This window comes from Numenius arquata, chromosome 6 (genome assembly GCF_964106895.1).
Source record: "Numenius arquata chromosome 6, bNumArq3.hap1.1, whole genome shotgun sequence".
Lineage (NCBI taxonomy): Eukaryota > Metazoa > Chordata > Aves > Charadriiformes > Scolopacidae > Numenius > Numenius arquata.
In genome coordinates, this window is record NC_133581.1 from 5,681,729 (window position 1) to 5,708,892 (window position 27,164).

At 48.7% G+C, this 27,164-nt stretch overlaps 1 protein-coding gene across 1 annotated transcript in view; it reads right to left on the reverse strand.

Annotated features, from left to right (window-relative positions):
- KIF26A (kinesin family member 26A) overlaps positions 1 to 3,397 on the reverse strand; it is a 105,838-nt gene extending 102,441 nt beyond the window's left edge. Inside the window, exon 1 of the mRNA XM_074148811.1 lies at positions 3,280 to 3,397. The gene's annotated coding sequence lies outside the window, so the exon portion shown is untranslated. The remainder of the gene's footprint in view (positions 1 to 3,279) is intronic.
- Positions 3,398 to 27,164: the final 23,767 nt, after the last annotated feature.

Here is a 27,164-nt window from a genome sequence, read left to right on the forward strand (position 1 = left end):
TAAAAAGAGAGGGAAAAAAGAAAAAAAGCCAGACGCGGGTGAGTTACTCCTTCATCTGCCAGGATGCGCGCTGCCGGGGCGAGGTAGCCAGCAGCCGGGCAGACCCACCAGCCTCCCTGCCTCTCTCTGCCTCTCCCCGCCGCTCTCCCTCCTGTTTTATCCCCCCCTCCAGCGCACCTTGCCTGACGAGCGAGCGCGGGTGCGGGCCCCGCTCAGCGCCCCGCCGGCGCCGGGCCCGGGGTGGCCGCTGCGCTGGGTGCGAGGGGCCGGCAGCGCCCTGCTCCCCCGCCGCCGGCCATCAGCTCGCCGAGCGAGGGGGCTCCCACCGCCCGCTGGCCAGGAGCCCGCACTGCGAGCCTCCTGCCTCCCCCCATCCACTGCTGGGTGGGTTTAGTGGCTGGGTTGGTGGGTTGTGGTTTTTTTTTTTTTTCCTTCCTCCTTCTCCTCCTCCTCCGGGGTGAGCGCAAGGAGGGAAAAGCTGCCAGTGAAGTCCGTTTAAGAAGGGAAAAAGGCACGCATTAAAAAAAAAATAGAGGAAAGAAAAAAGAAAAGAAAAGAAAAAGGGAAGGGGGGGTGGGGAAGGAAAGCCTGAGGGAGCAGAAGTGAAGCACTCTCTGGAAGGGATCCGGCCTTTCACTCCTCTGAAAAGCTTAATTTTACACGCAGCGGGTGAGGATGAGGACGCCGGCGAGGGAGCGAGCTCCTCCTCATCGAGGGGGCCGAGAAACAGGTCCCCGACGGCTGCCCCGGGGAGAGGGCAGCCCTCCCTGCAAGCTGCCTCTCCGGCCGCCCCCTCCGCCGGGGCACTGCTTCCTCCCCACGTACGCGTGTCCCCACGCGTGTCCCAGCCTGGGGACCGGGGCAGAGCTCCCGCATCGGGGGTCTCCGCCGGGGGGCGGCCCGTCCCGTCGGGGCGGGCGGGAGGGAATCGGGCTCCCCGGCAGAGCGGGGGAGGGGGCTCCGGGCAGAGCGTTAATCCCCTCCCGTGTACTTTCCCGCCAAACAAATCATTCACACCCTGACAAAAGCATTATCCCGCTTCGTAACGCCCGCAGTGAAAGTGAGATGAATAATCTCTTTAGCCGGGCTCCGCGGGGGAGCGCGTCCCCGCCGCGGGCTCCGCGCCGGCCGGACACCGGGCGCTGCTGGCGGCGGCAGCCGCGGCCCGTCCCCGCACTTTCCACCCGCAACCGCGTCCTGGGCGGGGCTGTGGTCCTGCCCCGCAGCCTGGGCTCGGCCGGGGGCCGGCACGTCGAGGGGGAGCGGCGTGATCGTGGGAGCTGCGGGGAGCGGTGGGGGGCTGCAGGGATGGACATGGGGAAGAAGGAGGGAGGGAGGGAGATGGGGAAGGGGAAGGAGGGAAGGAAGGAAGGAAGGAAGGAAGGAAGGAAGGAAGGAAGGAAGGAAGGAAGGAAGGAAGGAAGGAAGGAAGGAAGGAAGGAAGGAAGGAAGGAAGGTAAAGGAGAAAGAGGAGGAGGAGGAGGAGAAGGAGGAGGAGAAGGAGAAGGAAAAGGAGAAAGAGAAGGAGAAGGAGAAGGAGAAGGAGAAGGAGAAGGAGAAGGAGAAGGAGAAGGAGAAGGAGAAGGAGAAGGAGAAGGAGAAGGGAAAGAGATCTTAAGTCTCTATGGCCACAAAAGGACACCATAGCTTCTCTTTACTCTGAATTTACTAGGTTGCCTGTTCTGGGCTTCCAGCTGATGATGAGCCTGTGTGTTCAATGAGGGAGGTGGGTTGATGGGTGGCTTTGTACAATGGAGGTGGAATACAAGTGTCACAGGAGGTGTGCTGGGATGGAGAGGAGGAAGGGAATCGTGAGAAGCTTACAGCGAAGGGACAAGGATCTGTTTGGCTCCTTATTGCATCCCTTCCTGATGTAGACATCTCAGACCAGAGATGTGCCAACATGTCAGGTGGTCCCTGAACCCACCTGGGAATGGAGTCTACACGGATCCAGCTCCTGTGCCACCTCACACAGACTCATCCTCTCACTCCCCAACAACCACCTCCCAGCCTACTGCCTCTCTGTGCACCAGCCTGCATATCTTCCACCACCCTCCCCTGCACAAATGGGACATTCTCCTGCCCTGGAAGGTGCCACATTACCAAGGAGATAGGAGAAAGAGAGTGAATGGAAAAACAATTCAAGCAAAATGGTGGTATGGATATCAGCTGTACAGGTAAAGCATGTCCCACACAGGTCCTCAGCCCAAGTGTTCAGTATGAGGTAGAACAGTGCCCATTACCAGAACCCAGAGCATCAAATGTCATTTCCCTACGCATTGGGGAAAGAGGCTTCAAAACATTCAAGGACAGAAACAAACATGGCCAGGTCAAGGAGGCCCATTGCCCACTTTGTAGACAGCCTGAGGCCTCTGTCTGCATCCCCCACATCTTCAGCCCAACCCAAGTTTAAGCACTCACATCGCACTGGTCTGTCCCAAGGAGAGCCCAGCTCTTTCCTGTCCCCAGGCCACCTCCAACCCACCAGGTCTCCCTTCACCATCACAGTTTTCCCCTCTTCCCAGGCTCTTGGCAAGGATCCTAGGAAAGTCTGGGTCTAAAATACGCTGTGAATGTCAGGCGCTGAGAGTCCCTGTGCAACCCCAACCTCACCCCTGATCCTGGAAAGTCTCCCTTCAATCGCCCCTATTAAAACAAATATCTCCCCACCCCACTGCCCTCGGGTGTCTTGCCGATAAACAAGCTGAAGGGAAAGTTATTAGCTTTTATTCGTGGTGTCTAAACTAAAGTAAAACATCAACGGGGTGACTGTACATAATAATAGACTAGATAAAGTCCATTTTTCTTGGGCCCTCTGAAAGCGATCCCCGAGCATTAAAACGGGTTTCTTAATAAATATCTTATCTCCTCACCACACAGCCCTGGCTGCAGATAACCAGACAGCCATTACTGTACCTCTGAAATAACCCCATTTCCATCAGGGCCACTTCAAACAGGCTCCTCTTTAAAGAGCCCCTCCCTCCCCGAGGGCAGATGGGGGAGGCTTGAACCTCCTTGTGCGGGGGGGGGGGGGGGGGGGGGGGGGAGGGGGGGGGGGCAGAAAGGGACAGGGGATTTCAGCCGAGTCCCCAGGCAGGGTAGAGGGTTACTGCATCGAGCCCCCAGGCAGGGTGGGGGGTTACTGCATCGCAATGCATTCCCTGCTGTAAGTAACCATGGAGTGAGGTGTTCCCTCTGCGAGCCAAAAGCCTAAATCTGCCTTTCCCCTGGGCCAGGCCCTGCACTGGGATGAGCCATGTTGGGCTCCCACAGTCCGGCTCCCCTGGACCTGCTCTGCAAGCAGAGAGAAGGTTGGGCAGGAGAGTAGGGACACAGCAGGCAGCTGCCCTCTCCTCATGGGAAAAGGCCTTCCCAGTGTGTGCATCCCAGGCTGCAAGGTGATGCTGTACAGGTTGCACTGGATTCCTTTATTAATACACCATACAGGTGATAGAGGATTTATTAAGGATATTGCTGTGATTTCACATTTAATTTACTAAGAATACAATGGTTTGGGCTAGAGGACCCAAGGGAAATCTAGGCAACAGTGAGCAAAAATCCATGAAATTCAATGTAGCACACTGATCATGGAGGCATTATAGTATTAATTGCTATAATGATATACTTCTAATCCTATCTTACCCTGCACCACATAATTTCATTGGGTGAGAGACGAAAGGAATTAAATTTAGTTCAATACAGGCAAGCATGTAACTTAATAGAGTAGTTTGACTCCCGCACACTCAGGGGCTTAGGGCTAATGTCACACGACGCCGTCTGCAGCGGGGAAGAAGGATGGCACAAGACTTTTGACACCCTCACCGAAATCTGGAAGCAATATGGAAAAGTGTTAGATTTCTGCTTTTCGAGAGGCAACCCAGCCACATAAAGGATAATTAGAATTCGTTGTAAAGATGATTTATCATGTCTATCATTGTGTTTGAAAAGGCTAGGTCACCCATGAATGCTGATGAAATTTCAAAGATCTACTCCCCAAGGACTTTCCGCATCTGCTGCCCTCTGAGATGGGGAAATAGCCCAGGGCAAGCTTCTCATTAATACCGCAGGAAAATATAAGCATTTTGTCCCACATAACATTTTTCTTCAGCGTTATACCTGACACGATCAGACCTTTAAATGACGTGGTAATAGGGCTCACTTTAAAGTTCGTGTACTTGCTGTCGTGTCCCCCCTCTCCGTCCCCGTTCCCCCCTCCCAGCCGGGTTTCAGCTGGGTAGTAGCTCTCTCTAACAAGGCAGCGTTTCGACCCGAAACACACTTTCTCCCGTAACAAATACTGCGGGAGGTGGGCGGAGGTGGTAAAAGTAGCTTTTGATCCTGTTTGTATAGTATGCAAAAGGACATCAAAGCGAGGGAAGAGGGGGAGGGAGAGAAAGGAAAGCAGAGCAGGAATAGCCCTAGACACTGGAACACCAAATAGCTCATGAATAGCTAAATAAAACATAATCAGTAAAAACGCGATAAATCAGTGGTTCTTTAAAGAGAGCGGGCTGGGAGCGCGGCCAGGGGAGGCGGGCACGTCCCGTTTCAAAGCCGACCCCGAGGCCAACCCAAGCGCAGCCCAAACCTCGGAGGTGGGGGGACGGGAAAGCCCCGGGGGCGCCGCTCGGCAGGACCCCGCGGAGACACACGCCCCCGGCAGGCGGCTTCCCCCGGCCCCGTCCCGCCCGGGGAACCCCCGGCGCCCGCGGGGCAGCCGCAGCGGCGGTGGGAAGCCGCGGGGGGGGGAAGCGGGGACTCCGGGGGGGTCCGGACACGCTCCCTGGGGCGGGGTAGAGGGAAGCTGGTTTCCCCGCGGGGTGCTGCAGGTTTCGGGGCGTTCCCGGGCGCTCCCCACCCGGGGCTGTGGGAGGGGGGGATGCCGGGGGGGGGGGGGTTGGGGAGTGGGAGCCGCGGGGGCGACTGTTTGTTTGGGGTTGTTTGTTTGTTTGCTGTGTGGCCTCTCCTTTATTTTGATCAGGCCCGGTTGCCGGCGCTGGGTTTAATTGATTTGAGGGGCGGGCAGTTCAGACCATCAAGGGAAACTTCAGTCCTCGCGGAGTGTGGAGAAAATAACGATCGTATCGGTGAAACGAGCGTGAAAAGCAAACACAGCCTCCCCCCTCCACCCCCCGCATAGAGTCATAGAACAGTTTGGGTTGGAAGGGACCTTAAAAAGTCGTCTAGTCCAACCTTGCCTGCAATGAGCAGAGATATCTTCAACTAGACCAGGTTGCTCAGAGCCCCATCCAACCTGAACTTGCATGTTCACATGCAGATGGGGATGTGGCCACCCTAGAGACCTAGGGGTACCTGGGTGAAGCTGCAGGGCTGGGTCTGCCGTCTCAGACACCCCTGGGATCCGGGGGGACACCCAGAGAAGCCACCAGCCCTCTCCCGGTCAGGGCAAAGGGAGGGAAGATGCAAGAGGGAAGGTGCTGGCTCTGCAGTGGCTCCATGGTGGCTCTGTGGGCTGGATGTGCCTGTGTCAGAAGGGACAGAAAGGACACATGGAGAAGATTGGCCAAATTCACCCCCCAAGGCAGTTTTCCTCTCTGTCTCTGAGGTGAGTCAGGCTGGCCAACTCCATCCTGCCTGGGGGCAGCTCTCCTTCCAGCTCTGCACTTGGGTGCCTCTTCCCTGCAACACTAGGGCTCTGCCCTCTGCTCACTTCACTGATGCTTCCTTGCCACCCCTGTGGTCCTGGGGGGTCCAGCCCAGCCTGCAGGACCCCATTTCAGTTCCCACCACAGTAACAGGACTCCCTGCCACGCCAAGACTATGTCCCACCTGCACTTGGGGCAATTCAGGCCACAGAGTGGAAGGAGGGCTGGGTAAAACAGCTTGATGCAAGGTCTCTCCTGTCATTGCCTGGGCTTGGCAGCTCAGAACTGATCTCAGGCCTGCTCTGGCTCTTCATGACCCCTCTCCAATGGGAGATCGAAAGCCCTCCTGTAAACAACTGGTGAAGGTCAGGGGAAGGAAAGCCTGACACCACTTAATGAAAGACAGTTGCAGACAATCTTTTGCTCAGTTGTCCGTGTCTGGGAGGCGTGGGGATCTCTGTGTTCAAGCTTTTTAATTTCCATTCTAATTTGCAAGTCATAAAGAGAGACGGTATGCAGTCCATGGTCTCCCGCTTAATTTCTTGTCACCCTAATCATGCCAGTTTAACCCTCACTCACTTGCCTAGGTGCTTCTTATGCTCAGCCCTAGCTACTATCTCCTCTGTGAAACAGCCTGCCCAGACACATTTGTGTCCTGCTTGCACTCTAGGTCTGTGGTTCTAATACTACTTGAATGACCTCTGTCCAGATGCATTAGAGCTGCTGCAGCCCGTAGGAAGAGCCGGGGGTGGGGGAGGAAGGAAGGGGGAGGGGAAGAAACAAACAAACAAAAAACCCCAAAACCCCAAAAGAAAAGAAAAAAGCCCCACCTGCCTCCTTTTTAATGTTTGCTTGGATGTTTTTTGAGGGGGGTGGTGGCAATGAGGATTACTTTTTCCGAGCTCTACCCGCCTTGTTAGAACCACCTTTTCCCTCGGTGAGGGGACAGGCATGCGGGGAGTCCCTCGAAAGGCTGTGCAGTGTCGGGGGAGGTGGGGGGCACAAAGCCCGGTCCCCTTTCCGTGCTACCGGGGTGGGGGGGTGGGGCCGGGACCCCGCGGCGGTGCGAGCAGGGCGGGGAGCGGGGGTTCAGCACCCTGGAGAGCGTCCGCGCTCTAGCCCGGCCCCGGCGCTCCCTCCGCCCAGCGGCCGCTCCTCCCGCAGGGAAACGGGACCCGGGGGGAAGACGCCCAGGCGACCTTACCTCAACGGACACGTGGGGCAGATGTTTAAAAAAATTTTAAAAAAGAGCTTCTGGCAGCAGCTGAGGGGCCGTGTTTTAGTCTCCTTTTTACTTTGGATCCCACGGGCCGCAAGGGATGGGTGGTGACAGACGCTCCTGCAGGAGCGGGTGCTCTGGGGACTGTTCTGCTCTCTCCCGTGACAGGTTTGCGTTACCGACACCCCCCACCCACCCCCCAAACAGCGACAGAAGCGAGAAAAAAAGAAAAAAATCACCCATGCCTTAAGCAAGGTAGCAGCGCTGGTGCTGCTGCAGTCTACAGGGCACCGCAGGCAAATCTTCACTCTGCTGCAGGGCCGCAAACTGGGATTAACTGAGTTTCCTCCTCTTCTTCATATTAGCAGAGTGACTCCGGATGGTGTCTTCAATCCCCTGGTGCGGCTTTAAGTGCCCTGGGCAGCAAAATGGACCTAGGGGAAACTTTATGCGTGGGGGAGGGTAAAGAGAGAGGGAACAAACCAGCCCTGGCTTCTAGCCTTCCTCAAACAATTCCCTAACTCCCCAGTACATGGAGGCATTCCCAGGAACACTCTGCTTCATGACAGACGGCTCATTTAAAAAGCAAACATCAAGCTCTACCCAACCATATTTTCATCAAAGGTAAAATAGCATCATAACAGACATGTTCTGTTATCCAAGAAGCTGCGGCAGAAAGAACTGGCTCTGCCGGCCACACACAGCAGAAGCATCCACAGCTTTTGTGACTCGAGAACGCAGCTAGCACAGCCCTGGAAATACAGCCTCCTCCCCTTCCCTCGTCCCTCTCTACAGAATGAAGATTATATTGTAAGGAACAAAGTCATCAAACAGGGGCCAGAGAGCTTGGTGTTGCCTCCTCTTGTATCTCCTCTCAGTTCTTCTGATGCCTGGTCTTACTGGAGAAGTTGGATTTTTATTTCCCTCACCATATTGGACCTTGAGGGCATTTCTCTTACTGCCCCAGCCCAAGCTGAGTGTTTTATTAATCCTTTAACCAAGCAACAAGGCTCCATTTTTTAAATTCAATTTTTATATGTATTTGTTTGGAAAGAGAAAATTGCGTATCTCAACTAAAATGGGGCTGCTTTGTTAGTAAGAGACAAAGAACAGAGCAGGTGATTGTTTTTCAACAGCCTAGTGGCTCCTCGAAGCAGATTTCATCCGCAGCAACAGGCAGGAACTTTTTGATTGAAAAACGCTGCTAATCCCGAGAACTACACCAGAGCAGCTCGAATCCCAAACCTCAAGTAAACACGAAACAAAGAGTATTTATCAGCCTCCGAGCAGCAGCGCTTCCAGAGCCGCCTGGAGCCCCGCCACAGCGCAGCAGCAGCAGCAGCTCCGGGGCTGTGCTCCCCGCTCTCAGCAGATGGCACTGCTCCCCCAGGAACCGCCCCGCACACCCGCACCCTGCCCCGCTCTGCTGCTGCGGGAACCCCTGCCGAAACCCGAACTCAAGAGGTAAGAGAGGCACCAAAGACAAGAGGCAGCCGACGAGAAGGTCTGAGGTCGAGCGGACCGGGGGCTACCTGCTGGGAATTTAGCCATGCCTTTTCCACATTTGAAAAAGTCCCAATAAAACACAGATGACAATAAACACGTGAATCGTGACCATCGGTGGTTCTCCTTCCTTTCTTCTGCCGCCACAGGAGGGTGCTTTATAAAGGAAGTTTTAAAATCAAGTGGCTAGACCAACCAATTAATCTATTGATCCTCTTCAGAAAACTGTATTTTTCGAGTTATTCAACTTTTGTGCTGAAGTTTGGCTTCAAATTGTTTATTCTCTGTCCTAGGGTAGAAAGGATGAAGACCTGAGCCAGCATCGGGGCGCTGACAGCCTGAGAAGGCAAAGGAGAATTAATGCAGTTTTCTGTGAAACAAGGCGGAAAAGGAGTGTGAGAGCATCAGTCTTGCACATGGAAAATATTGCTGGAGAGCCCATGACACAAAAAGTGATGACAGGTTCTTGCATAACATGACACTTAAAACTACAAATGGTTCACTAAACTGGAAAAGCACTCCCTCTGTACCCACTCATACCCAGACATTTTCAAGCTACAAATACTTTACTGGTACACAAGGCTCCTACGGCCTTACCAATGTTCTTGCATTTCTATCTCTGGGCCATCCTGAACCAGTAGGTAACAAACATGGAGGAGATGAAGAGCAGGACCAGTTCCAGCTACTGGGAAAGGAAGCAGTTGTTCAAAGCAGCAGGCAACCAGACACAGCAAAATGACCACGAGTACCAGTGCCGCCATTCCCTTTGCCAGAGCTCTAGAATACCAGTCTGGAAGCTACAGACCCTGCTGTGGAAAAAGGGAAGGTCTCTCTGGCTTTCTCATACAGGCACATCATCCCCCCTCCCCCAACAGTAGCGACACCGAGCCAGCATCTCTCCCCCAATATTTTCCCTTCTAATCTCAGAAGACACCTGGCCCATGCCTGTATTTATAGGGCAACATACCAAATTTTGGCTGCTTTGCCTGCATAGCTGAGAAGCCTTCAGCCAGCTCTGCTGAACACATCAAGCCAAAACAGTCCATCGCATACCAGATGCAAATTGATCATTCAAACAAAGGAAAAGTTTGTTTCCAGTGGGGGAGGAAAGAATTCAGAAATATCTTCTTCAGAAGACTAAAACAATAACTGGGAGAGGCAACCTCCCTGGTTCACAGATTCTACTAACTAAACCTTAACAGGGACTTACCTGGAAAAACTAGCAACAGATTGGAGGAACAAAGGTTACTTTCTCCTCCGGTGATCCTTCTGGCAGGTGGGACCGGAGGAAGGCATCAGAGTGAAACAGGATTTTGGAAATGCAGTCAGGAAGAAGATGCATGAAGATGAAAGGACATAAGAGGGGAAAGAGAGGGAAACACAGAGGGCAAGGGAAAGCCAAAAAAAGGCCAGAAAAAGTAACATTCCCACACAGAGGCAGACACCCCACTGGGAGAGAGGTAAGGAGTCAAAACTTCATTGAAAAAGACCCCAAATTAGATGATTACTTAAAACACTCTCTTTTCTATCCTTTTCCTAACACATTCGTCCTAATTCTTCTCCTCCCCCCACCAGGGCACCCATCCCCTTCTTGCCTTCATTTCAACTCACCTCTTTTATCAAACCCACCCAGAAGCGTGATCTTAGCACAGCACAATAAACACTTTGGCTGGCTGCTGTCCTAGCCCAGCGCCTCACCACGCTGGTCCTGCAGGGAGATACCCCATCCACCCACTGCCAACCCACCATTTCTCTGCTTCACGATCTGCAAGAGCTCCCAGCTCCTCTGGCAACACGGCAGCTCTTCTGGCCCCACAATAGCCTATTCTTTTCTGCTCCTTAATAGTTTTTGCTCATTTTCCAGTACACAGTCAGGAATAACCCTAGTTTACACAAGGTTGCACGTACTCACCCCAGACTCCCAAGCACTCAGAAGTCAAATCCACAGCTATAGGGATGGTGACAGTAGAAGTCTTCACCTATACTACTTCAACTTACCTTTGCAAAGATGATAGTTTCCATTTCGTCAACACCAGTGACCCAAAAGTTGTGATTGAGAGCGCCCAAATGAAAGAGCTAAGCCACCAGGGACTTCAACTGTTCTGTAGTCTCTACCGCTTGGCCACATAGGGTGACATGTCACATGCTGCCACCAAACAAATTGGCTTTTTTTTTGTTTAACTAACAACCCACACGTGAGAAGGAGGGGCACAGGAGTGGACGGTTTGCCATTAGAATTATGTCAGCTCATAGTATTATTATTTCTTGACTGCCTCAGTTATATTTATGCCCGTACAGCTAAATGCAGCAAAACAGTTAGAGGAACACAGGTCCCAAAAGCGTCTCCTCATGTCTCTGAATGATGTTCTGTCCCAGGACAGAGCAGTTGCTCCCAGCAGTAAAGGATATTTCTTGTACAATGCTTAGCCGTGCTGAAGCTCTTAAGGAAGACGGGCAACAACTTTTTTACTATCACGATTATACTCAGAAAATTTCTCAAGAGACATTATACAAAAAGCTGACTATAACCTTAATCTATGCCCTTTCTGGACTACATGGCACATGGAAGCCTATTGATACTTGCTCTCAGTAGGAAGGCACCTGAAGCCAGGTTAGTTATCCCTCTGTCAAAAAAATACAGTTTTATTCAAACACATTCTGTATCTGGTTTTATTGACCACTAAATAACAAGTAATAATAATTCATAGCTTCCTGGAGCCATACCCACAGGCTGAAACTTCTGTGATAGAATAACTGGTCACTCTAGTATTATTAAACAGCACCTGAAGTCACGGCTGTCGGGGTTCCGATTGACGCCAGCCCAGATGTGATGAGTATTGGACAGCAAGAGAACACTCGCAACGCCCGTGTTCCTGGATACCGGCAGCCTGAAAGATGCAGATGTTGACTTTCTAGACCACTTACAAATAAGTTTAAATCTGGATTTTGGAGCTAAATTTAGGCTTTGGGGCTGGAAAGGCATGACTTTGCAAGATGCTGGCCTCTTCTGGGATATTAGATGTTTAATACACAGTCTGCACAAACACAAAAATCCAGTGCCTGTTTTTAAAGTAGTGTGGTCACTCTGTTTCTTCTTTAAACCCCTAATACAAAATGGAATGCATAAAAAGAGCCAGGAAAAATATGTTTGTATTTACTAGGGAAAGAAAAATAGGGAGAGAAGACATGAGCAACATTATTATATGTGATGAATCTCCTGTTTATTTTAGAGAGTCTGGAAATTGCCTTATTTTTTTCAATTGGACCACATGTCTTTGTAAAAGATGCGTTCCACTCCAAACCATAAATATTCCAGGGACATCCTATTAGCAGTGTTATGCAAGAGAGGGAACTAGTTTATCCCAATGGAAGGCATTCACACTCCCTCCTGACATGCATTTGATTTAAGCCTGTCTTCTACAGGCCTGTCTTCTTTCCTCTATAGCAAAGGGGATCCTGTCCAGGAGCCTCACTACAGTCCTCTGTCCTCCCTTTGGAGATGTCTGGGAAGATAAGCCTCTCACACATGCCATCTAAAATTACTGTCATGTGAATATCCTCTTCTGGCCTTACAAACTTTGAATCTATGAAAACAATAAAACACTATTCTTTAATTTGACACGAGCACAAAACTGCCTTTTACATCTGAATCTGGTTAGAGGGAGCCCAGGATGCCACCGCTTTGACCTTTTAGTATCTGGCAATGCGCTGCTGAGGTATGAGGCCAACAGTGGACCCCAAAGAAACCTGCGCAGCTCTGCTGAGTCCACACCAAGCTGTGTGAAGGTGGCAGGGTGAGCATGGCCTGATGAGGCAAGTTCACACACAGGCTGCAGCAAGAGTGGAAGGATCAAGCTGGAATAAAAATCCTGTCAGACTTTCTCCTAATTCTATATCACCTTTTAGATCTCATCCATCCATAGGGGAGATTAAGGTGCCCAGGAACACGATCCACAAAAATCAGTGCACTCCACAGGAAACTGCTTATTCTGAGTGGAAAAATTCAGGAGGAAGCTCAAGACACTGCAAAGAGAAAGGCTATGGTGTAGAGAGACCCTTCATACTCCATACTGGCCTGAGGCCAGGTGCTTATGAATTCTGCCCCCCCCCAGGCAATACAGGCATCAAGGGAACCTCTTTCCAGATCTCTTGCTGCCAGAATTTAAACTGCCTTTCTCAACAGCCCACCAAAACTAATTTTTCCACGCACCAATACAGCCTCACAAGCCTTCCTGACCTGGTAGTAAGATCAGCAAAACACAGGTTGGGTCAGACAGCATTTGGGATTCTGAATCCCTGGTTTTACCTGAAATGACAAATGCACAGATCATTGTAGGAGTTTTAGCGTCTTCTGTTTGTTTATTCTGTTCCACCAGTGTACACAAGTGGTGTCTTCCTGGTTTTAAGCCCATGTGAAAGAGAAAAGATTTGGCTTTCTGTTTGGATGTCATAATATTAATAGAGAACATCTTTAGAGGCTTATTACAATGCAATATTGCCAATTCCAAGCATCAAGAAAATGAAGGAAAAAAGAGGACATAATGAATCATTCATCCCCACCCTACAACAAAAATCACGAGAGTAAAAATGGCTTTGATTCCATTTGTTTACCAGTTTCTGAGCATTTCTGTGTCGTCAGATTACTATTTCAAACCCTTCTGCCACAATGAGAGCTAGGAACTGTCTTAAATAAAGATTCTCAGTTATCCTTAAATCACATGAATCCTGAAGCTGGAGCCTTGGAGAAAAAAAACATCTAACAAGGAACAAAACCAGCTAACAAGGGACTCGGTATGAAAATACCAGGGCAATTAATGAACCATTGATACCCAACAGGTTCCTAAGGTTGGCTATGCTGCAAGACCCAGAAAAGATGACATTTGCTAGAGCAGATTAAAACTGCCTAAAATGAAAAAAGGGCCAATATACCACACTTCGGGTACTAATCCAGATCAACTATGCACAATGTTCCTGGGAAAAAAAATAACCAAACAAAAACCCACACCTAAAAAAAACAGTTAGGGCTTTTGGTTTGAGGCAAGTTCTCCCAGTCCTGATTTCTTACGGAGTCAGGAAAAAAGCTATTGGCAAAAACAGCTCTATGTAAGACTCATGAAATGTGGTAACTAAACATTATTATAAATTTATTTCATCTCGACACCAAAACCAGCTCTACAGCTGTTTTATGATACTGTGAAGGTTAAACTACTACCGAACAAGTACTCCTGCATGCGGCTACTATAAAAGTGTCACTGAATTATTTGTAATTTTAGTGCCCGTTGTTCTAAAAATTGCTGCGCTCCAGGAAGCAAGAAAAAAGGTGATTCACATAAACCTTACAGCTCAGGAACAACATGGATCTAACCGATGGAGCTGAGCAGCTACGTACAGCTAGAGGGTTTGTACTGGACTAAGACCCCAGGGAGACTCACAAGGGGTTTCAAGTCACCATAGTCCACATAGTCTTGTGGCTGATTTAGTGATGTTGCCCCACTTCCTAGCAAACAAAGAGAAACAGGTACTTTCAGGGTAGAATCAGTCTCACTTCAGCCATCCAGTTTAAGACGATGAAATGAATCCCACCTGAGAATGGCCATTTGTCTGCGCTAACCATAAAGTTAGTTTAGGCAATTAGATATTTACAGTTTTTCAGGTGAATCATATCCAAGTGTCCAATAAAATTGGTAAATTGGCTACTGTAAATTGGTAAAACACTACTCCAGCTTCAAATACTACTACATTGCCACCCCCTGTGGTCCAAATTTGTCACAAAAAAAGAAGGGAAAGAAACAAGTTCAAACAGTAGATATTACTAACTTGCTGGACATACTTGTAGAAATTAGTGCTTTCAAAAAGCATTTCCTCTACTGGTATTCCCAGATACCAGTAAAAATCATTATCCGAGAGCTGGGTCTGTCTAAGAACATCAAAAACATGACATGAAGCCATGTAAGATAAAGGGAGATGTAAATCACTGGTCTCTGTATAAGACAGAGACAGAACAAAAACTGGTTAGTGAGATGATCACCAGCATTCATCAGCTACTAGTATAATTTGCTGGATACTATGAACGCCATTAAAATGAAAGTCATGTGAACTGTAAAATCACAGGTTGTCAGAGATTTTTGTCAAAGGGAACCAGAAGAAAATCAGCTAGCAAAAAATTCATGCCTTCATTGTTACAATGCACAGACTGTCACCCCATTTATCTTATGGGGATGCCGTCACTGCTGATATGGACAATTAACTGTATTTGGAAAAATACATTTTTCAAAAATTACCTGCATTCTCCATCATCTTTGAGCACAAAATTACTTGCAGGGAGAAATAATTTCAAGACCTGCACCCAAGTTGGGGTAAGCTGGTATAGCTACACAGAAATGGAAGACCGTACACCAATTTACGTGGGCTGAAAGTATGGCCATTACTTCATGCCTATATGGTTGGAAGCTGCCAGCAGTGGGTGAGCCTCTTCTCCCCTCTAGGTCAATAAAGCAAATGGTCAGACCAGGCCTAAGAATTTCTGATGCTCAAAGTGGTGGATGTCTGGTCTCTCAGTGTGGAAATTAATTGTGTGAACAACACTGCAAGTATCATCCCAGCAGCTAAACATAAACCTTCTGTGAACGTTGTCTACTGACGTCTAAAAATACTGTGGGTTTGGTATTAGCTTTTCAAAAAACAGCTTTTTACTGTTATTTTTAAGGACTTCTAGAGATGCAACTACCTCTTGTTCAAGACCCTAAGTATGGTGTCTAAGTATGATGTCTAGGATGCCCTGATTACAGCATTACTCGACAGCTGAGAAGCACTAATATCTAAATTGCTCCTATACAGAGGGGTATTATTCGGTAGATGACAAAGAGCAACCTGAAAGACACCTTTCTTAATTCCAATGCAAATTTGATTTGAATGCATATTTTATTAGGTGTTACCACCCGAATCTCTGACCAATCAGCATCCTATCCAACGTATTCTTATGCATACTGAAACTGTGAGATGCTGCCAAAGCATTAAGCAGCCTACAGAAAAGGGCGGGGAGGGATGAATGTGCTTCTGCTTCCTGTTCTTGGGCAGAGCAGACAATGAGAAACGCCTCCTCAGTCCAGGGGTTAGTCCAGAACCAGAAGGTTTAATCCACCTAATGCTTCCAGTCTGGCCATAATGCCTTTGCTATTCATTTTAAAAGGGAGTTAAAAAAAATTAAATGCTATTATCCAAAGGCCAAGATTCCAGCGATAAGAAACTGGAACATTGCCTGAGATGTTAATAGTAAGAGCTAAAGACATGCTCTGCAACTGCAGGGCAACATTTTACTAAGTTTGGCAGAAGAGTCTCCTCCCTTCATCCCCTCAGGCTCTTGCTCAGCTTAGACAATATCACAAGGAAGGGCTGTTTGCCCAGAGGTTTTCACTGCGTATTTGCTGGGGATTTTTTGTTTGTTTGTTTGTTCATCCACATGGCTTACAGCCAGCTTATGAAAACTACAAGCCTGTCATCAGGAGTTCACCCAGTCTGAGAGAGGAAAAACAATGGTTAGAAATCTACCTGATTCCACACCTTTAAAAAGTCACAGAATAAAACACACACAAAGAGGACCTTCCAGTAATGTGACACTGCCCAATTTCAGCCACAGATTATAATGAACCATCAGTTTCTGTACGTAGAGGTTTGTCTTGACATGGACAACACAGTACAGGAGCATCAAGATCTTGTCTTTGCGCAAGCAGAACCTCCCCCACAGCTTTGCTCTTCCAGAACGACTGACAGTATGCTTAAGAAAACAAAACTCTTTTCTTTCCATTATCAGACAGGTTTCTTTCAAACTTTTCAGGGCACGCTGCACTCAAACACAGGAAAAAACACCCAACACTTACATCATCTCGAGCTGTACTAAGAAGAGCAGAGAGGATTCCCTGGAAGCAGGAAACCCTACTTCGTACAGTTCATATTCCCACTGAAGCCAGCGGAGAGCTCGGATGCAGCCGGCTGAGAGGATCAGACTTACCAACTGGAGATGGGGCAGGAGAAAAAAAAAAAAAAAAAACACAACACACTGGGTCAAATCCCAGCTGGTGTAAATCAGTGTAACTCCACTCAAGTTAACAGGGTTGTGCCAATTCAAGCCAGCTATGGATCTAGCCCACAGTGTGTTTTGCAAGTCTATTTTCAACTCTTCAGGGCTCTGCTCTGCTGTGTTTAAACATTCACAACACCCACTGAAATTAATGAGAACTGTGTGTGCAGAACACTAGTGTTATTTCTTTTTAAATATTTGGGAGGTGCTCAGAGACTGTGATAATGAGTGCCATATATTAGAACCCAGACAGAATGGTATTGAATCATCAGACCCTAAAGTGGGACAGGTCGTTAATCTTTTCCTTGGGAGAGCATTTCAATTTTTGCCTTGGCAAATGAGGAATCATCATTAATAGATGTGGGGGTTCTACCTTTGCCAAGTCCCAGACAAAGTGTGTTTTTCCATTTGCCTTGGGCTTGTGTAAGCTTGCCTAAGGAGGCCAGCCTTGCAGTTTGAGAAACACTGCTAGCAGCCACCATACCCTCATTCCCAGCTAAATTAAACCCTATTATGCTGTAATTAACCTTGCCTAACTTGTTCTGAGTTACAGCAGTAGGTAAAAATCATGCTTTTTCTAGGCTGTCCCTGAGAAGCATTTTTACATATCAAGCTTGCCTACTCTTCAAATATTTCCAGCGTCTCCTGGAAGCTCTTCTTCTGAAGATCACAGCTCGACTGCAGGCAACATCAGAACTCTTCTTGACTTCAGTGAAGCCAGAATCACCTGCAATTATACTCGTGCACCTCCTGTTCATGCCAGACGGCGTATTTTTGAAGCAAACACAATGCCACAGAAGTGATGGTGTGAATACATATATATACCTTGTTACTTTTTATGGTTTAAAACATACACATAGGCAGGCTCACTAAGTTTCTTTGATCAAATTTAAAGCAGTAAAATTCCATTTTATGAAGAAGTCTGTTGCCTCTTTTATTTAAGTGCCAGTTTTAAAAAAAAAGAAAGAAATCTAACACATACCTAGTTCCACTTGATACCTGGGGTAAGGGTGAGAAGAATGAGCACAAGGCAGGAAGAACTTCTCATTTACAAAGCTACCCTTTTACAAGAAAAATAAATAGTTGGCAGATTTTTCTTCTTCTTCTTTAAAAATTCAAAATTCTTCAGCTGCATTTTGAAAGATCCAATGTTTTATCTAAGGTCCATCCAACCTGATTAAGTGGATGGATGGACCATGGACCTTTAAACCAGGCCATCAATGCAACAGCCTTCGAACCATTCACCCACTCAAGCCATTTAGATGAAGGCAGGACAAAAAGTCCAGGTAATCCTTTAACTGCCTCCAGTAAGTGTATAAATGGAAAATGCAGTATGAAGCACTACTGCATAAAGGCTACACTGCCCTAAATAAAAGGGCAAAGAAAAAAAAAAGTGCTATCACTGAACACAGCGTTGCATGTATTACCAGTGGAAAGGTGAGAAGCCTCTGAAGAACGCAGCCTGGAGAGCAGCAAAGGCAACCTGATTTTTTTAATCTGTGTGTCTGAATATGGGGGGAGTAGAGGAGAGAATAAATGGTTATGCAGTAACAGCCCGCCGCTAACAGAGCCTGCTGTCGTAGCAGAAGGATTTGCCCTACCTGTTCCTTTTCAGACACTAAACCGCTCCGTTCCCACAGTACATGCCGTAACTTTTTTGTTGTTTTCAAGTACTTGCACTGACATTACTCTTTCTGCCACGGCCAGCGGCGGGAACCACGGCGAGCAACGGCGGCTCTTGTGGCCACGGCACCCTCCTCCTGCCACACCGGGCCCTCCGCCTCCCTCTCCTCGCCGCCCCGTCCCAGGTGCTGCGGGGCCGGCTCCACCTACCCCGGGGCCGCCCCCTCTCCCCGGCCCGGCGCGACGGCTGCCCCCGCTCCGGCGTGTCGCTCCGACCGGGGGTTGGCGGGGGTGGGGGGACACGGGACGAGGACGACGGGAGCGGGCCCGTCTCTGCCGCCGGCGCTGCAGGTCTCCGGCGGCGCCAGGGAGCTCGCTCGTCCGCCGCTGCCGGCCCCGATGCCCGGGCCTCGCTGGTCAAGTGGTCCTAAACATTTCACAATTATGATAGAGAACTGTTGAACTGTTAAGAACCACTGCACCAAGGAGGCTGAGGAGCCGCCGTCCGCGGGGAGGGGGAGCAGGGCGGGCGGGAAAAGAGGGGCGGGGGGGGGGGGGGGGGGGACGGGACACGACACACACGCTTCCCGCTCGCTCCTGCCCCGGGCTCGGCTCTTCCTTTCGCCTCGGCGGACCTGGGGACGAGATAAAACAGACGGGGCTGGCGGGCGGGCGGCTCCAAGGCCGTGGGGAGAGCGCCCGTCCCGTCCCGCCGCCCCCCCCGCCCGCTCCTCACCCAGCGCCGCCACTTTACTCACGGCCACCGTCCCGCGAAACATCCCCCTGGCCTGGCGCTGGGGCCGCGAAAGCTTGGAGGCAACAAGCTTTCTTTAAAAGGGCAAAAAAAAAAAAAAAAAAATATCTAAAAAGAATAACAACAACAGAAAAAAAAAAAAAATAATAAAAACCATTCTCCTCAGGGGACCCAGCTCGGAGGCTGCCCGGGACGGGAGGGCGGGCGCCCCGCCGGTTCCCCGCCACCCCGCCGCGGCCGCCCCTCTGCCGCGGCTCGTCCGTGCGGGGCCCTTTTATACCCGCGCGGGTACCTCGCGGTGGATGAGCCGTCCCCTGCCGCGGCAGCCAGGAATGCAGCCCTCGCCCCTGACACGACCAGTTTTTCCGGGCTGCCTTCGCACTGACGGGGCGGTTTTGTTTCCAGCCATCATCATCATCTGGGGCGGCCAAACGTCAGCAGGTAGAAAAAGGACAAACCTGTTCCAAGGCGGCGCGTTTCCTCCCGCCCTGTCACCGGGGCGGGTGGAGGCTGAGGGGGGGGGGGGGGGGGGGGGGGGGAGTAGGATGGAAACTGCTCGACAGGTTTCGCCGAAGCTGGAGGTGGCTGCGGGGGGTGAGTAAGAGACTCCACCCTGCGCCCTCCTGACAGGAGCCGCCGCTGACGGGCCGCCTGCCCTCGGCACCCTGCCGGCTCCCCTCGCCTGGCTGCCAGCCTTAAAGAAGGAAAAAAAAAACAAAAAAAAAAAAACCAACAAAACCCATCAACAAATCAAAACAAAACAAAACAAAAAAAGCCCTAAACCGGCCCGTCACGTTCTCCGGGGGATTTCTTTGCCGCCACGGCGTGAACACCCGCCTTGGCCCAGGCTCCGTGCTTGCCGTGGTGTCGTGCCTGCTGAGGAAGGCCGCTTCCCGCCCAGCCTGAGGTGTAGAGGCCCGGTCTCCTGCCTGCTGGCCCCAGTGTGGGGAGCCGGGCCTCTCCTCCTTCTCCACCGGCCAGTGTTCTCTGGGAGACGGGGCGAGGGTTGCCTGCCGAAGGCAGTCAGCAAAAGCCCCCCCAACCGACATCCCTGCATGGGCTGGTGGCCTTGCTGTGTGCTGCCCACAGCCCATGAGGTGTGCTACCTCCATGAGGGTAGCACAGCGTACCCCTCCCCAGCCTGGAAGGGTTCACTGCCGGCTTTCCTCTCATGAGTGTGAGGTGTTTGGGTTTTTTCCCCTCAGAAACGGTGTGAGAAACCACCCCACTGGTCTGTCTGGGGCTGGGATTGCCCCACCTTCCCTTGCTCATCTCCACAGCCCTACTGCTGTTTCCCCAGGTGAGGTGTCTGAGGAGCCACCCGTGGGCAGCACCGTGCCATTTCAGAGCTCGCTCTCTGCTGCTGAATGTTCCTGGCCTTGAGAAGACCACACTACTTGGTGTCAGAAAGGCAAGACTAAGAAACCAGGGCTGAGAACTGTGAAGAAGGGCCTGATTTCCAGAGATGTTGGGCAGCCAACAGAGGAGGACACCCTGAACTTCCAAAAATCAGGCTGCTTGCTCATCGTCACACCCTTAGCCATGACTCAGGGAGCAACCGTCTCTGAGTTTGGGCTTCTTCAATTAATTCCTCTCAATTTTACTCTCCTCATTGACAGAATAGCAATGAAACCTAATTCACCGAGGCTTCCGAGCCGTCTTGTTGAGGTGAGCCAAAAGGCCTTCAACGCCCTGCCGCTTCGGGATGGGGTTCATGGTAACCTAACAGTGGGCCTCCCCATGGTAGCAGCAGGGATGCTGGTCGGTGGTGGTGTCGGTCTGCCCTCATTGCCCAACCGCACGCTGCTCTCGCCAGCAAGCCCAAGAGACACCATTTCAAAAAGACGTGGATGGTAAACCCTGCTCTGCCAGTGACTCAGCCTACGGCCCCAGCCAAGTCACTTCACCACACCTTGAGAGGGAGAGATAATGCTTACCTACCTCATCTTATGAGGCTTCACTAATGTTTATATAGTGCTTTCAATGTTTAAAGAACTAAGTGCTGTGTATGAATTTTGGTGCTCCAGATCCTATGATCTTTGGCCCTTTAAAAATATATAGGAGGCTCGAGCCAGTCCCGGAGGAGGTGCCGGTAGAGGCGTCACAGAGCAGCAGGGGAGGATGAAGCCCTGGTGGCTCTGCAGCAGCTCTTCCACCACAGTTTGTGTGAACGTGGTGCTCCCACCAGAAGCAGGAGCAGACAGGTTGTTCTAGCAGCCTATGCAAACCTCATGCTGAGGAAGCTCCCCGGGTGTAGGCTGGAGGCGTTTCAGTCCACTTTGGTAAAACCAGCTCCTGTTCTTCTGTTCTACCCTCCCAGGCTCAAACCCAGAAGTTAATTTTGTGCCTCCTTCCAGATAGCCCAGCCCACAGGGGTTTTCTGGACCTTCTTGTTCTCCCAAAATGATATTCGCTTGCTTTGGATAGAGGAGGGTGCACTAGTTGTGAGTTAATTCAAAGGGGACTTCTGTCCTTGGCATCAGTGGAAATCTGTGGAAGCAAGGCTGCTCTTTAATCGCTGTAAGAAGAGTCGTTTGTTTGATGACACAGTGTCCTAGGTCTCCCACTCCTGCCAGTGATGTACACAGCATGCACAGCACGATCGCACAAGCTGTATTTTATATATAATCCCTCAGTAACTATACTGCCAACTCTCGCCTGCCCCTGACAAACACAAACCCACACCGGCGCCCACACCCATGGCTCCACAACACCACTCAGCTAAATAATAACCCGACTGCCCACACTGGCTGGGTGCAAAAGCTCTTTCCAGCCAAACCAGTCAGAACCCACTACTGCGCTGGTGAGATATATATTCCCCAGGGATCCCGTCGCTGTTTCGGTCCAGGTTCAGACACACATGGCTGGTGGCTCCTAGAGAAGGACTCTGAGCCCTCAGTGGGGAGTTGCCTGGGGCAGCCAGGGGAAACTGAGGTACAAGGACCTGTATGGGTTTTAGGCAGGATGAATCATCTTCTGCTTTGGATTTTTTTTTTTTTTAATAAGTGTTGGTGGTTTTACTGATTGAATGTTTAAGTTTTGGGTTTTTTTTCAGGGAAGAGTATTGTAAAAGAGAGTACAGGTCCCTTGTGTTTCTTCGTAAGGATGGCTAGAGTGAACTTTATTGTCTTAGAGGGCTCCACCTAGTCAATGTATAAATTCCCTTAGATCACTAGTATGAAAAATCTTCTTTTTTTAGTAACTTAGAGAGCAGTGGGCAAATGTATGTTTGATTTATTTATGTAATTATTTAATAAGTTCTGTTTCTCACCTGTATACTCCCAATTATAAAAGTAAGAAAGGTAACATCCTGCTACCTCCCTTAGCTGGGCAGTCTCACACAACAGGCTGAAGGCTTTAAGAGGTAGAAGAGTAGAGGTGCCAAACAGTAGAAGTGGCCAGATAACACTGCGCAAGGGATAAGCCATGTATTAATTGTTCTTCCTCTGTGAAGGTACAAAAGGTGATTGAAGCATTTAAATAAAAGAATTGGTTCTGAAATTGTATAGAGGGGAAAAATTAGTTGTATTAGAAGGAATAGTAATTAGTCCTTTATTTCCATTGATGGTTAAATTAGGTATTGTTTATATCCTACTCTTTTTCAGCTGCCTATATGTGAGTACAGTAGTTCTGTGCTTGGTTTTTAAGGGATCACAGTGCAATAAATGGCCCTGTTAGGCAAGCAGCAGGTACGTCTCACATGTGTTTGCAGTCCAGGGGCACAAACCCAGTGACAAGGACTATGCTACCCACCAGTGCGGACTCATCGCACTAGGTGTTGAGAGCTCTCTGAGCGCACTGACACCCCTGAAACCTGGATGAGCAGCAGACTGTAACACAGAACACAGTGGCTTGAGCACCTTGTACAGCAGGCGGAGTTTTCTTGGAAGGGGGAAGCAAATATTAATCAGCTGAGAATGTCAAACCAAGAGGGCAGTGCAAAAGGAGACATAATGCCAGGGGTGATTGTAAGAGACAAAGAGTTAGCCTGGGAGGAAGCGAAGATGAAGGGTGAGCTTGTGGGAGGACATAAAAGGGTGTCCTGTTTGCATGGCAGAATATGGAAGATCATGAATGCTCTGGTAACGAGAGGAAGATTATATTTCAAGGAGGTTCTACTTTGAAAAAATGATGTTGTGAAAAATGACTGGGAGGCGCTATGGTTATTGTCCATCAAATATCCCCACACTCCTTTGGCAAAAGGTCCCAATACGTTCCTGCCAATACCTTATTCCACAGGCAATACCGTGGAAGGGCATGAGACAGCCCAAAGTACTGTTCCTTGTGCTACAACATCTTTTATCTGACAATTCTTAAAATAAACCCAGCTTGCAAACTAAGCCTGGACATGGAACTTAGCGCTTCTCAGCGTATCGTTTTTACCTTCCTCGTCATTTCCCTACTGATTCCCCTATTCTCACTCATTATTGCTCACCTAAAATTAGGTTGGAAGTTTCTTAAGCAAAAACCCGGAGTCTGACATGTCCTGTAAAGTACCTGTCATATTCTTGGGCCTGGTAAACAGAAAAAACCCCTGTGCAAGTGGATTTTCTCCCACCCTGGGAAATCAGCATTCCGTATGTTCATAGCAAACACTGATGGGGCAACTTCTTGTTTACTTTAGTTGGTTCAAACTCATTTGTCAATATAGCAGCCCACTACGTGTCACATGTGAGCATAATAATAGCTTGATGGTAACTTGTTTTGCAGTAATAAACACCTTGAGAGATGGCCTAATGCTTCCTTATAAATAGGAAGCCTTTTGAGATTATTGCCCAAATAACATCAAGTGATTTACAGAGAAATAAGACGGGGTGGGATGTTTTTCTGACCAAGAACTGTTAGAAAGGTTGGGGGGGTTTGCCATTCTGTACTTAAACTAATAAAGACAGGCTAGAAATTAAAATATGGATAACAGCTTCATGCGAAGCTAAGATTTCACATTTTATTGGAAAATGCCACCATTGTATGCACAAAATTTTGATTAAGCCCAAAATTATCATTTTAACAGGAGAGGAGATTTTATGTCATATGCTGTATCTAAACAGACAGTTCTTCATCCCTGAGCACTACAGAGGTTTCATACTGATTTAGCCTGGAATACCACACTTCACCATTTTCCTTCTTCTGATTTAACATCTTGTTCATTCCAGCAGTTAACTGTGTAAACTACATTATACAGATTAATGTACTTTTTCCCTCCTTGGGAGAATTTTTCAAGTCCAGCATTGTCTGTATCCAGTAGCACAATAGCTGGCAGTAAAGAACAGTGTAAATTTTTCTGTTTTCTACTTCAAATTTTCAATTTCATTATTAAACGTGTCAGTTCTTTTCATAAACAGCGTAGAACACGGAGACCTCAGGGCTTTGCACACTTGTTGCTGGATCAGTGGGTACAATTAGCTGTGCATCAGCCGTCGTAAAAAGAAATTTAAATAGAGTGAAAACCATCCTCATGCTGCAGAGATGGCACATGGGCTGTCGAGCGGATAGGTCCTGGGAGATCTGTCAGCCTCTGCGTCAAGAGCTCGATATTAAGGAGAAGTTTCAACTCCAGCACTAGGAGCCTAAAAAAAGACTAGAAAAAGCATATTGAAAACATTGAGGAGGTACTTCTGTAGTCCTGGTCTAGGGTATACTTCGTCATGACTTCCCACTGGGAGCTCAGGAGCCACTGCAGTGCTGTTGAGGTGAGAGCTGGAGATGTGTGTATGAAAAACAGAATCCATTGAGTCCTGTTTTTTGCAATCAACTCTGGATAAACAAATCTCTGTAGAGTTTTTACCAAATTTCAGGAAAGTTTGGTCTCAGGGTTATTTTTTTTTCTCCTCACAATCAATTCTACTTTCTCTTCCTTTTTTTTTTTTTTTGTGTGTGTGTGTTGTGTTGTGTTGTTTTGGGTTGGTTGTTGTGTTGTTTTTTTAATTTGAACAAGATTTTGACACGACCAGTAATTTTGAATGCCTCACTTCCCAGGTACCTGACTCTACGGACGAGAAGAGGAGCTGCCTTTCATAAAATGCCAGCCACCTTTTATTCTACCATTAAGTTTCAGGTTAGACCCTGGAAGCTGACACTTGAAATCACTAGCTTTTTCTGCAAATTTCAGCCAACAATTTCATATTTAAGATGAGCAGCTGTGCACTAAGTGCATTTTTAATACCTCTGTAATTTATTACAATGCTTAGTTGTGATAGCCATCACAAACCTTGTACCAACTTTATTTTTCACGTTCACCGACCAGCTGGTTTTTCAGAGTTAGCAGAATGATGTGTTCCATCCCATAAAGCCATCAGAAAGGAAGTCATTACTAATGATGTGACCATTTATTGAGATTTCCGAAGTGGTTCAAGCCACTGAAGATACAGAATGTGACTTTGCAGTGAAGTGGCATGGTAATTTTTAGCAACATCTCATATTTCTGGTTTTATGTCCTTGAATGTAGAACTTTCCAAACAACAGTGGTGAATGGTGACATAGTTGTGGGCAGAGAGCTCGGTCAAAGTGGTCCAAGCAAATAAACCCATGTATTTCACATCGCGCTCTTGTCAGTCAACAGAGATAACAGGCAGCCATCCTGGAGCTCCTGGGGATTCAGCACAGATCTCTGCTGGATTTTCTTCCCTCAAAGGTGCTGGGAATCATGTCCCCCAAAACTGACCCTTCAGCGGGAAGGGGAAAATCAGATGTGCCACATTAAGAATTTTGATGCGTCGAAATCCTGCTTTTACTGGGCCCTAGTCACAAAGATCCACGGCAAAACATATCCAGGAAGAAAGCCACACACCCTCAAAGATGCAAGTGTAATTATTCATGCACAGGCATCACCTTCAGAGAATCTCCCCAGCGCAGCAGCTTCTTGCGTATGACAGGATTAATTTACAGCTCTCTGTTCTAATTGTGATAACTCCTTATCTCTCAGCAAAAGATTGCCATTAAGACTCTTTTTTCTTTACCCTGACATTCTTTTCTTTGCTATACGTGACCATTGCTACTGAATTGCCAGGACTGTCATTCCCCTTTTATGCTAATAATTAATCATTTAATGTTAAATAATTGGAAGCTGAGGTGTAGAAATAACCAGCTGACATAAACAAACATTATTGTCTTTCTCTTGCCCCTTTCTTATCACCTTTCACTGGGTGGAGTCTCCCCTAATTTCACTTGTAAGCTCTTAAAAGCAGGGTCTGTGACTGTTGAACACCAAGGACACTAATCGGATCTGCAGCAGTGGCGCTACAGAAGAAACACGTATATTGTGCACATAAACATGTAATTAACGGGGCTCATCTGCACTCAGAAATGCTGCATACGCTACTACGCAGGCAGTTCTGGCCAGGCAACATCTCCCCCAGCCACCATTCTTCTGGTCCCATTTTGAAGCCGAGAAGGTGTGAAGGAGTAGTGTGGCTTGAGAGAGGGGTTATTTATTGTTGTGATATTTATTGCTGCTGCAAGAAACGGTCTCTCAGCCTTTTCCCGCCTGGCCGTGCAACGTGCCGGGCATCGGGTCACGCGTGGCTGCAGCCTGGGTACGGAGGATGCTGCGGAGGATGTTGTTGGTTGGCACCTTCCCATGGATTTGGCCGACATCTCCCTCCGATGCGCAGCATCCCCGGGGTGGGAGGGAGGTGCCGGCGTGGAGCTCAGAACACCAGTGAGAGGGTGCGAGATACACACCCGCTGAGCGTGCCCCAACAGGCCAGGCTGTGGGGGGAAAGGGGCACCGCCTCTCCCCTGCCAGCGAGCAGCCGTGGTCCCCATTTGCTATATCCTCCCGTGACCTCAGCGGCAATCTTGGCCAGACATTGGCATAGATTTGGACATCAAGGACCAAATCCTTTGACCCTGAGATTTGTATCAGCTCTTCCAAATAGAGTCCCATTAAGTAGTGCTATTTTGTGTGGTTTTCGTGAGGCTTTTCATTTTGTTGCTGTGATTCAGGCTCTCAGCTACGCTTCTGAGATGCAGGCTCCTGCTTCTTCCCCTTCACCTGATCACAGGTAAACAAATGTATGTCTAATGAAGTTTCTCAAGTAATTTTCGGGTAGACACTTCGCACAAATAACAAATCTGGTAGTACCAGATTTTATTCTGACTCACGGACTATCTAAGATGGCAGCATTTGAGTCCCACAGACTCATTTGTATGGTTCAGCAGAGTATTTTACATACTTTATAAGCTTTCTACATTAGTAGCTTTTCTAAAAGAGTCACAAGTGTTCTTACAACCATGCAATCAAGCACCACGGTGTCATAAAACATTGTTAAAGAATCACAGAAAGACTAGTTTTACTAGTCTAGAAGATGATTATACTGCTGATAGAGTCCACTTGGAAGAGACACAAATGTATCAGCAATGCTTGTGATGACGTGATGATAT